Below are 12,403 nucleotides of genomic sequence, written 5' to 3' on the forward strand. Positions count from 1 at the left end.
AGGGAAAAGGGGAAGCTCAGTCTGGGAAGGCCTCTTGGAGGAGGTGAGCGCTCAATGAGGTAATGAGGATAATGAGGTTGTCCCACGGGGGGCTCCCAGCCTTCATCCCCATTTTCCAGATGGGGTCACTGAGGCCCAGAGGATTGAGGTGACTTGCCCACGGTCACCCAGCTGACAAGTGGCAGAGCCGGGAGGGAAACAGCAGCCTCCAGGGGACAGGGAACAGGGAAGAGGTCAGGACTCGGAAGGCCCCTGGCCGTTGCGGCCTGAATGACAGGGGGAACTTTAATAATAATAATAAAGTCGGTATTTGTTGAGCGCTTAGTTTGTGCAGAGCACTGTTCTAAGCGCTGGGGTAGATACAGGGTCATCAGATTGTCCCACGTGAGGCTCACAGTCTTCATCCCCATTTTACAGATGAGGGAACTGAGGCCCAGAGAAATAAATAATAATAATGTTGGTATTTGTTAAGCGCTTACTATGTGCAGAGCACTGTTCTAAGCACTGGGGGAGATACAGGGTCATCAGGTTGTCCCCCATGAGACTCACAGTTAATCCCCATTTTCCAGATGAGGTCACTGAGGCCCAGAGAAATAAATAATAATAATGTTGGTATTTGCTAAGCGCTTCCTATGTGCAGAGCACTATTCTATGCACTGGGGGAGACACGGGGTCATCAGGTTGTCCCACATGGGGCTCCCAGTCTTAATCTCATTTTCCAGATGAGGTCACTGAGGCCCAGCGAAGTGAAGTGACTCGCCCCCGGTCACCCAGCTGCCAAGGGGCAGAGCCGGGATTCGAACCCACGACCTCCGACACCCCGACCCGGGCTCTTGCCACGGAGCCACGCCGCTTGGTTGTTCCCCATGAGGCTCAGTCAATCCCCATTTTCCAGATGAGGTCACTGAGGCCCAGCGAAGTGAAGTGACCCGCCCCCGGTCGCCCAGCTGCCAAGGGGCAGAGTCGGGATTCGAACCCATGACCTCCGACTCCCCGGCCCGGGCTCTTGCCACGGAGCCACGCTTAACGACTGCCCCACTGGGGTGCAACGGTTGGCACCACTTAACCCTTCCCTCCCCGGGGCCCCGTCCCCCACTTACCCCCACCCCGAGGGCCGCGGCTGGGCCAAGGTCCGGCGGGAAGCGGGAAGCGGGAAGCGCGAAACACTGCGCTAGAGGCTCCGCGCCCCGCCAGCTCCCGCAGCGGCCATCGCTCCGCAAGGAAGGGCTCGGCCCCGCGGAGCAGGGGGGCGAGGCCGACCAATGGGAGAGCGGCGGCGCCGGGCCGGCCAATGGGGAAGCGGGAGCTCGGAGGGGCGGGGCCGGACGGGCCAATGGGGAAGCGGGACCTCGGGGGGCGGGGCCGGGTCGGCCAATGGGGAAGCGGCGGCCCCGGGGGGGCGGGGTCACCTGGCCTCGGCTGACGCCGCCGCCCCTCAGCGCCACCTCGTTCGTGATTAGGCTATTTGGGAAGCGCTCACTCACTATGCGCCAGGCAGATAATAAGCATCATCGTATTTGGGAAGCGCTCACGATGTACCAGGCACTCTTCTAAGCGCTCTATAATAAGAATTACGGTATTTGGGAAGCGCTCACTATGCGCCAGGCAGATAATAAGCATCATCGTATTTGGGAAGCGCTCACGATGTACCAGGCACTCTTCTAAGCGCTCTATAATAAGAATTATGGTATTTGGGAAGCGCCCACTATGCGCCAGGCACTCGTCTAAGCGCTCTATAATTAGAATAATGCAATTTGGGAAGCGCTCACTATGCGCCAAGCACTCCTCTAAGCTTTCTATAATAAGCATCATAGTATTTGGGAAGCGCTCACTATGTGCCAGGCACTCTTCTAAGCGCTCTATAAGAAGAATGATGCCATTTGGGAAGCGCTCACTATGCGCCAAGCACTCTTCAAAGCCTTCTATAATAAGCATTATGCTATTTGGGAAGCGCTCACTATGCACCAAGCACTCTTCTAAGCTTTCTATAATAAGCATTATAGTATTTGAGAAGCACTCACTTTGCGCCAGGCACTCTTCTAAGCACTCTATAATAAGAATTATGCCATTTGGGAAGTGCTCACTATGTGCCAGGCACTCTTTTAAGTGTTCTATAATAAGAATTATGCTATTTGGTAAGTGCTCACTATGTGCCAAGCACTATTCTATCCATCTGTCTGTCTGTCTGTCTGTCTGTCTGTCTGTCTATCTATCTATCTATCTATCTATCCATCCATCCACCATGTGGCCTACAGGATAGAGCTCGGGCTTGGGAGTCAGAGGACCCAGGTTCTAATCCTGACTCGGCCACTTGCCTGCTGTGAGACCTTGGGCAAGTCTATTGACTTCTCTGGGCCTCAGTTCCCTCATCTGGAAAATGGGGATGAAGACCTTGGACAAGTCTCTTAATTTCTCTGGGCCTCAGTTCCCTCATCTGGAAAATGGGGATGAAGACTGTGAGCCCCGTGTGGGACAGGGATTGGGTCCAACCGGATTTGCTTGCATCTACCCCAGCGCTTGGAACAGTGCTTGGCACATAGTAAGTGCTTAACAAATACAGTAATTAGGAATTAGGGAGTCAGAAGGACCTGGGTTCTAATCTTAACTCCACCACTTGTCGGCTATGTGACCGTGGGCAAGCCACTTCACTTCTCTGGGCTTCAGGTACCTCATCTGTAAAACGGAGATTAAGACTGTGAGCCTTATGTGGGACACAGACTGTGTCCAACCTGATTATCTTGTATCAACCCCAGTGCTTAGAACAGTGCCTGGCACATAGTAAGCGCTTACAAATACTGTTATTATTATATTATTATTATATATCTATATATATACATGCATATATATACATGCATGAGAAGCAGCGTGGCTCAGTGGAAAGAGCACGGGCTTGGGAGTCAGAGGTCATGGGTTCGAATCCGGCTCTGCCGCTTGTCAGCTGTGTGACTGTGGGCAAGTCACTTAACTCCTCTGTGCCTCAGTTCCCTCATCTGTAAAATGAGGATTATGACTTTGAGCCTCATGTGGGACAACCTGATTACCCTGTATACCCCAGCGCTTAGAACAGTGCTCTGCACATAGTAAGCGCTTAACAAATACCAACATTAGTATTATGTAGGTATTTGTGTTATCTGCCTCTATATATCTATCCACACATATAGGTATTTGTTAAGCGCTTACTATGTGCCAGACCCTGTACTAAGCCCTGGGGTAGATACAAGATAGGTTGGACATAGTTCCTGTCACACACGGGGCTCACACTCTTAATCCTCATTTTACAGATGAGGTAACCGAGGCATAGAGAAGTCAAGTGACTTGCCTAAGGGCGCACAGCAGACAAGCTGTGGAGGCTGAATTGGAACCCGGGTCTTTCTGACTCCCAAGCCCACATCCCCTAGGCCATGCTGCCTTTCTGCCGGGACAGATTAGCAACTGATATTTGTAAAGTGCTTACTGAGTGGCAAGCACTGTTCTAAGCGCTGGCACAAATACAAATTAGGTCAGACGCAGTCCCCGTGCCATGTGGAGCTCATGTTTAAGTAGGAGGGAGAATGGGTATCTAATCCTGATTTTACAGATAAGGAAACTGAGAGACAGGCAGTGCAATCTGGAGGATGGACAAAGCAGCCCCTGCTGCCCTAAAGGGCCCACGGAGTGCCCTGGCCAGGGCTCTTGCCCCTCTGATGCGGAGGTTGCCCTTTTTTATTGATTTAATGATATTTGTTAAGTGCTTACTATGTGCCAGGCGCCATACTAACCTCTGGGGTAGATACATGCTAATCGGGTTGGACACAGTCCATGGTCCCATATGCGGCTCACCTTCTTAATCCCCATTTTACGATGAAGTAACTGAGGCACAGAGTAGTTAAGTGATTTGCCCAAGGCCATACAGCAGACAAGTGGCAGATCCAGGATTGGAAGCCAGGTCCTTCTGACAAGCAGGCTTGTGTTCCACTGCGCACCCCGCACGCTCTGCTCCTCTGCCGCCCACCTCCTCAACGTCCCCCGTTCTCGCCTATCCCGCCGTCGACCCCCGGGCCACGTCCTCCCGCCGTCCCGGAACGCCCTCCCTCCTCACCTCCGCCAAACTCATTCTCTTCCCCTCTTCAAAGCCCTACTGAGAGCTCACCTCCTCCAAGAGGCCTTCCCAGACTGAGCTTCCCCTTTTCCCTCTGCTCCCTCTCTACCCCCTCTTTCACCTCCCCTCAGCTAAGCCCCCTTTCTCCCCCTTTCCCTCTGCTCCTCCCCCTCTCCCTTCCACTCCCCTCTGCACTGTGCTCGTCCGCTCAACTGTATATATTTTCATGACCCTATTTATTTTGCTCATGAAATGTACATCGCCTTGATTCTATTTATTTGCTATTGTTTTAATGAAACGTTCATCCCCTCGATTCTATTTATCGCTATTGTTCTCGTCCGTCCGTCTCCCCCGATTAGTCCGTAAGCCCGTCGAAGGGCAGGGCCTGTCTCTATCTGTTACCGATTTGTCCATTCCAAGCGCTTAGTACAGTGCTCTGCACATAGTAAGCGCTCAATAAATACTATTGAATGAATGAATGAATGTTCTAACCACCTCCACATCCAACAGAAAATCCTCACCATTGGCTTTAATCATAATAACGTTGGTATTTGTTAAGCGCTTACTATGGGCAGAGCACTGTTCTAAGCGCTGGGGGAGATACATTAGGGTCATCAGGGTGTCCCACGTGAGGCTCACAGTTAATTCCCATTTTACAGATGAGGGAACTGAGGCCCAGAGAAGTGAAGTGCCTTGCCCACAGTCACACAGCTGACAAAAGGCACTCCTTCAGCCTTGTTCCAGCTGCCTAACCTCAGTGATCACCTATTATAACCTAACTCACACACTCCGCTCCTCTACCACCAACCTATTCACTGTATCTCCAACTCATCTATCTTTTCACCAACTCTATATCCATGTTTTCCCTTGGGTCTTGAACTTCCTCCCCCTTCATATCTGACAGCCCACCACTCTCCCCACTTTCAAAACCCTCCTAAATCACATCTCCTCCAAGACACTTTCCAAGACTGAGCCCTTCATTTCGCTTATTGACCCTCCCCCAGCGTGGCTCAGTGGAAAGAGCACGGGCTTGGGAGTCAGAGGTCAGGGGTTCTAATCCCGGCTCCGCCACCTGTCAGCTGTGTGACTTTGGGCAAGTCACTTGACTTCTCTGTGCCTCAATTACCTCATCTGAAAATGGGGATTAAGTCGGTGAGCCTCACATGGGACAACCTGATTACCAGCGTGGTTCACGGAAAGAGCCCAGGCTTGGGAGTCAGAGGTCACGGGTTCGAATCCTGGCTCTGCCACTTGTCAGCTGTGTGACTGTGGGCAAGTCACTTCACTTCTCTGGGCCTCAGTTACCTCATCTGTAAAATGGGGATGAAGACTGGCAGCCCCACGTGGGACAACCTGTTGACTCTGTATCTACCCCAGCGCTTAGAACAGTGCTCTGCACATAGTAAGCGTTTAACAAATACCAACATTATTATTATTATTATTATCTACCCCAATGCTTAGAACAGTGCTCGGCACATAGTAAGCACTTGACAAATACCCAAATTATTATTATCATTAACAGTGCACTTGGCTGTGTACGCCTTAAGCCTATTGATACTCACCCCAACTCAACAATGTTTTGTCTTAGGCTGTCGAGTCGTCTCCGACCCATAGCGACGCCATGGACACATCTCTCCCAGAAACCCCACCTCCATCTGCCATCCTTCTGGTAGTAGATCCACAGAGTTTACTTGGTAAAAATATGGAAGTGGTTCACCGTCGCCTCCTTCCGTGCCGTAAATGTGAGCCTCCACCCTCGCCTCTCTCCCGTGCCGCTGCTGCCCAGGACAGGTGAGTTTTGACTTGGAGCAGATGGCCTTCCACTAGCTAGCCACTGCCCAAACTAGGAATCGAACGGATAGACCTCTGCTTGACTCTCCCTCCCTTAGCCGAGACTTGTAGGGTCCCTGAAACTCTCCAGGTGCAGCCCTGAGAGGAGAAACCCAACAGTGCTTTGGACAATATTTTAATTCTCCACTATTTCCCCTATTCGTTCATTCAATTCATTACTGTGTGCAGAGCACTGTACTAAGCGCTTAGAAAGTACAATTCGGCAACAGACAGAGACTATCCCTACCCAACGACGGACTCACAGTCTCCTACTCTGTCTCCTCCTCTAGACTGAAAGCTCCTTGTGGTCGGGGATCGCATCTACTGGCTTTGTTTTATCGTACTAGAGAAGCAGCGTGGCTCAGTGGAAAGAGCCCGGGCTTGGGAGTCCGAGGTCATGGGTTCGATTCCCTACTCTGCCACTTGTCAACTATGTGACTGTGGGCAGGTCACTTAACTTCTCTGTGCCTCAGTTACCTCAACTGTAAAATGGGGATTAAGACTGGGAACCCCATGTGGGACAACCTCATTACCCCGTATCTACCCCAATGCTTAGAACTGTGCTCTGCACATAGTAAGCGCTTAACAAATACCAACTTTATTATTATTGCATATTCGGTCCCTGAAACTCTTTGTGGTCAGGACCTGCACCCCGATCTCCGCTGGCTAGAAGCATCTTAAACCTCTGCCCGGGACTTCAGGCTGCTACTGGGGAAGAAAACCTCACTGGCACTGACCCCTGCCCTGCTCCCAGCAGTCTGCTGCTGGGATCAACAGCGGAGCCTTAGCTTCCTCAGTCTCCCCCTTCTCCCTCCCTCTCTTCCCACAAGTGTGAAAGGAAGTATTGATGGGCTGCCAGCAATCTTAACTGGAGAGCAGCTGTAATAGAAATAGGGAGGGAAGTTGTTTATTTCCCTGGCTTAGGAATCTGCCTGTCCCGTTTGGGGTATGCACTTATTCAATTATTTTGGAGATGAGATGTTAGAATCCCTTAGTTATGACTGTATTGAGCCCTTTAAAAACATCTTATGGTAATTTGCTAAGCACTTACTATGTGCCAGGCACTGTACAGAGCGCTGGATAGATACATGCTAATCAAGACGGACACAGTCCACGTCCCAATAATAATAATAATAATAATTAAGGCATTTGTTAAGCGCTTACTATATGCAAAACACTGTTCTAATAATAATAATAATGTCACTGGATAGATACAAGTTAATCAAGTCGGACACAGTTCATGTCCCAAATAATAATAAGAATAATTAAGGCATTTGTTAAGCGCTTACTATGTGCAAAACACTGGTCTAATAATAATAATAATAATGTTGGTATTTGTCAAGCGCTTACTATGTGCAGAGCACTGTTCTAAGCGCTGGGGAGGATACAAAGTGATGAAGGTGCCCCACGTGGGGTTCACAGTCTTAATGCCCATCTTAATAATAATAATGTTGGTATTTGTTAGGCGCTTACTATGTGCAGAGCACTGTTCTAAGCGCTGGGGTAGATTCAGGGTAATCAGGTCATCCCACGTGAGGCTCACAGTTAATCCCCATTTTACAGATGAGGTAACTGAGGCACAGAGAAGTTAAGTGACTTGCCCACAGTCACCCAGCTGACAAGTGGCAGAGCCGGGAGTCGAACTCATGACCTCTGACTCCGAAGCCCAGGCTCTTTTCCACTGAGCCACGCTGCTTCTCACAGATGAGAAGCATCTTCTCACAGTTAATCCCCATTTTACAGATGAGGTAACTGAGGCACAGAGAATTTAAGTGACTTGCCCAAAGTCACACAGCTGACAAGTGGCACAGCCTGGATTTGAACCCATGACCTCTGACTCCCAAGCCCGTGCTCTTTCCACTGAGCCCAGATGGGGCTCACAGTCTTAATCCCCATTTTATAGATGAGGGAGCTGAAGCAGAGAGAGGTGAAGTGACTTGCCCGAGGTCACACAGCAGCCAGGGGAGTTGGGATTAGGACCGGGGTTCTCTGACTCCCAGCCCCCGGGCGTTACCCTCCAGGCAAAACTGCTTCCCTCACTAAGTGCTAAACATTTTGTTAACCCTTAGACAGTCTATTCCACACCAACTCATAATCTAAAAGGTAGAGAAGCAGGTATTTTGTATCAATTTTACAGATGAGGAAATCAAACCTAGACAGAGAGGGTAAGTGGTTTACTCAAGGTCACACAGCAGACCAGTGGCAGAACAGAACTTCAAGGCTCTCCATCACCTTGCCCCTTCCCACCTCTCCTCCCTTCTCTCTTCTACCGCCCACCCCGCACGGTCCGCTCCTCCGCCGCCCACCTCCTCACCGTCCCCCGTTCTCACCTATCCCGCCGCCGACCCCTGGGCCACGTCCTCCCGCTGTCCTGGAACGCCCTCCCGCCCTCCCTTCTCACCTCCGCCAAACTACTTCTCTTCCCCTCTTCAAAACCCTACTTAAAGCTCACCTCCTCCAAGAGGCCTTCCCAGACTGAGCTCCCCTTTTCCCTCTGCTGCCTCTACCCCCCCCCCTCACCTCTCCACAGCTAAACCCTCAAACCCTCTTCTTCCCACTTTCCCTCTGCTCCTCCCCCGTTCCCTTCCCCCCACTCAGCACTGTACTCGTCTGCTCAACTGTATATATCTTCATGACCCTATTTATTTTGTTAATGAGATGTACATCGCCTTGATTCTATTTATTTGCTATTGTTTTAATGAGATGTTCTTCCCCTTGATTCTATTTATTGACATTGTTCTCGTCTGTCCGCCTCCCCCGATTAGACCGTAAGTCTGTCAAAGGGCAGGGACTGTATCTGTTACCGATTTGTACATTCCAAGGGCTTAGTACAGTGCTCTGCACATTGTAAGTGCTCAATAAATATTATTGAATGAATGAATGAATAAATGGATGAATGAACAGAAGATTTAGCTGTGAGGAGGCCTCTTCTTTAAGTATGCTTTTTAGTAGAATAAAGTCCCGATCACAGCCCAGTATAACACACAGATTATGTAACAGCCTGATATTTTCTCATCAAATATAGTTTGTAAACTCATAGCAGTTTTGGCCAACTGAAAGTGTCAGCATCTTGAAACTTAACTAAGGTCTATTTTTAAATGTCCTGGCTCAGACCACACCATAGTAATGGAAGCACTTCCTATCAGAGATAAGGCCCCTTAGATTAAAATTCACACTAAAAAAAATTGGACGACTTGACCGGGTTGGTGATCATACGGTCATCTGGGCCCCAAAATGAAAGAACAAAAAAACCCACCCAAATGTTTTGTTTCCTGTGCTTTGCTCATCTTAGACTGTTAAATTTCCTTTTCTGGTTCTTGTTTACTATCAGGATGTTGAGGTGCAGGGTTTGACAGGAAGCAGTGCTGTGAATGACATTTTAAAAGCATTTTTAAAGTTTTCATTCAGAGTTAGCAAATCATTTGGAAAAGAATTAGTTTCAAACTACTGTTGTATAAACTACTCTTGAATGCTGGGCAAGTGAGGAGCCTTAGGAGTGTGAGGAGACTTTTTTGAAGTTTACAGAAAGAATATTTTCTGATAGAATAAGAGCTTATTTGTTTCCTTTTGAAATGAACCGATTTTATTCAAAGGCTGTAATCCATCAGATTTCAGAAACTTTTAAAGGGCATCTTACTGACCATCTCAAGATAACCGCTCTGTGTTATTTGACTACCAGCAAAGAACCTAAAACAACTGACTCACTGTGGAGAATCTGTTACCAACCCCCTTTGGCCCTCAGGGCGAGTCAATAGAGCAGGCAACATTGGAGGAGGGGCAGGAAAGACTGTTTTAGGAGGGGGTCAGGAAATGGAATTGGGGGATAAGTGAGGTTTTTCTGACTGAATTCTCTGACAGATCTACTAAAAAAGTGCATTTTCAACCCAAGCATCTTTATATTACTCTACATGTTACTGCGATAAGCATTTTCCTGTTTGGATCATAATAAAATAGAGAGGAAATGTGATGGGAAATTATCACTCTTCCCTTACAATTTAGTAGAATGACAGCACTACTATAGCCACCTGGAGTGACTTGCATCAGAAGCCTGGCAGGATCCAGTAATGATCATTTTGGTATTTGTTAAGCACTTACTACGTCAAGAAGGAGGGTGGATATAATCAGGTTGGACACGGTCCCCATCCCACATACAGTTCACAGACTAAAAAGGAGGGATCCCCATTTTACAGATGAGGTAACTGAGGCACAGAGAAGTCAAGTGCCTTGCCCAAGGCCACACAACAGACAAGGGGCAGAGCTGGGTTTTGAACACAGATTCTTTAACCCCTAGGCCTGTGCTCTTGCCATTCCATTCAGCCACGTTGCTTTCCTTTAAGTCAATTTTACCATTTGCATTCAACTTTTTTTTCTTCACATGCGTTTTTTTGAAAGACAATATTTTTCAGGTCTGTCTGAGCTAACATGCAAGGGTGTTTCTTGGGAGAGGTTTCCATGCGAAAATTTAAGATTTAATGGGCCAAGCCGTAGATGGGGGTGAGATTTCTGGATTGTAATCCTGGCTCTAGTACTGTCCCGCAGTGTGAACTTGGGCAAGTCATCTTCCCACTCTATAATTCAATTTCCTTGTTTGTAAAGCTGGATATCAATTATTGCCCCTGGGGAATAACAACACAATGGCTGAAAAAGCCCTTTTTAAATTAATAATCATCCTTTGGAAATATCCTTCAGACAGACTTCAAGATTTTGCCAACTTTAATCAAAGCCCTTAGGCTTTGTCTTTCCAGCCTCATTCTGAAGCTGCTCCAGTTCTGGTTCATTTTAGTCCTCTGAATCTTTTCTTGCTGCTTAATGCCCTTCCGAATCTGTGGTAACCACAGCACCATGTAGTATTCCAGGTATGGACATTCCAAAGTTTCATTTAGTAGAACGTCTCAAATGTAGAATGAAGGAAGGTCATAGCTGTACCAGTTACTAAAGGCTGCAGCTACGACTAAGAGAAGCAGTGTGGCTCAGTTGAAAGAACAAGAGCGTGGGAGTCAGAGGTCATGGGTTCGAATCTCGGCTCTGCTACTTGTCAGCTGTGTGACTTTGGGCAAGTCACTTCACTTCTCTGTGCCTCAGTTACCTCATGTGTAAAATGGGGATTAAGACCGTGAGCCCCACGTGGGACAACCTGATTACCCTTTATCTACCCCAGCGCTTAGAACAGTGCTCTGCACATAGTAAGTGCTTAACAAATACCAACATCATTATTATTATTATTACTGGACTCTGACCTGCAAAAAGCCCCGAACCCTACTCTTTTATCCATAGTGAAGGGAAGCAGAGTGGCCCAGTGGATCATGCACGGGCTTGGGTGTCAGAAAGACCTGGGTTCTAATCCTAGCTCTGCCACTCGTCTGTTGTGTGACCTTGGGCAAATCACTTCATTTTTATGTGCTTCAGTTACCTCATCTATAAAATGGGGATTAAGACTGTGAGCCCCATGTGAAACATGCAGTGTGTCCAACCTGATTAACTTGTAGGCACAAGTTAGTACACTGTATTTAGTACAGTGTTTAGTACAGCATTTAGTACAGTGCCTGGCATATAGTAAGCACTTAAAAAATACCATAAAAGAAAAATAGTTCCATATTGCTTTTAAAAGTTTTTTTGCATTACTCTGGTCCTCGGTTTTTATGTTATGTTTGTGTACTTGTTCTTTTATGTTATGTTTGTGTCCTTGTTGATTTGTCTTTCCTTATGTGTTAGTTGCTAGATTCCTCTCCCCTTTATTCTGTGATTGAGGGCTCCTTGATGGCAAGAGATCACAGATAAGCAGCAGGGCCTAGTGGACAGAGCATAGGGCTGGGAGTTAGAAGGACCAGGGTTCTAATCCCTGCTCCACCACATGTCTGCTGTGTGACTTTGGGCAAGTCACTTCACTTCTCTGTTACCTCTTCTGAAAAATGGGGATTGAGACTGTGAGCCCCAAGTGAGACCAGGACTGTGTCCAACCCAATTTGCTTTTATCTACCCCAGTGCTTAGTACAGTGCCTGCCACATAGTAAGCACTTAACAAATACCATAATTATTATTACTATCTAATTCTCATCCATGCATTTTTTTTTCCCAGTCCTTGGTTCCTTGCTCTGCACAAAATGGGTGCTTAATAAATACAATTATCACTACTACTGGTGGATTCATGTTTCATTTTTGAATCCTCTCAACCCCCCCCCCCCAATATTATGCCATAGTTATGCAGTTTTTGATATCCTTATGTTGAAAACTGAATACAAAGATGTGGTCCAGGTAGGTGTCCAGTTAGGTGTCCTCTCCTTCTAGACTGAGAGCCCGTTGTTGGGTAGGGATTGTCTCTATTTGTCGCCAAATTGTACTTTCCAGGCACTTGGTACAATGGTCTGCACGCAGTCCGCGCTCAGTAAATACGATTGAATTGGATGAATGAATACTCCCCCTTCTCAGAGGAGGTGGAACCAAACTGGAATGTTTCAGCCATTTCTGCTCCCAATCACATTCCATGTCAGTTTGGTC

At 47.8% G+C, this 12,403-nt stretch overlaps 1 protein-coding gene across 3 annotated transcripts in view; it reads right to left on the reverse strand.

The window, feature by feature from the left end:
• Nucleotides 1-12,403, reverse strand: part of KLHL36 (kelch like family member 36) — a 36,305-nt gene that overhangs the window by 18,806 nt on the left and 5,096 nt on the right. The window contains exon 3 of one of the 3 annotated variants that reach the window (XM_029075419.2): nt 9,165-9,273. The exons of 1 other annotated variant lie outside the window; for it this stretch is intronic. The gene's annotated coding sequence lies outside the window, so the exon portion shown is untranslated. Of the gene's footprint in view, nt 1-1,100; nt 1,211-9,164; nt 9,274-12,403 lie in introns of those variants that run through there. One more of the 3 variants, XM_001509721.5, reaches the window with a different exon arrangement.

This window comes from Ornithorhynchus anatinus, chromosome 11 (assembly GCF_004115215.2).
Source record: "Ornithorhynchus anatinus isolate Pmale09 chromosome 11, mOrnAna1.pri.v4, whole genome shotgun sequence".
NCBI classification, from domain to species: domain Eukaryota; kingdom Metazoa; phylum Chordata; class Mammalia; order Monotremata; family Ornithorhynchidae; genus Ornithorhynchus; species Ornithorhynchus anatinus.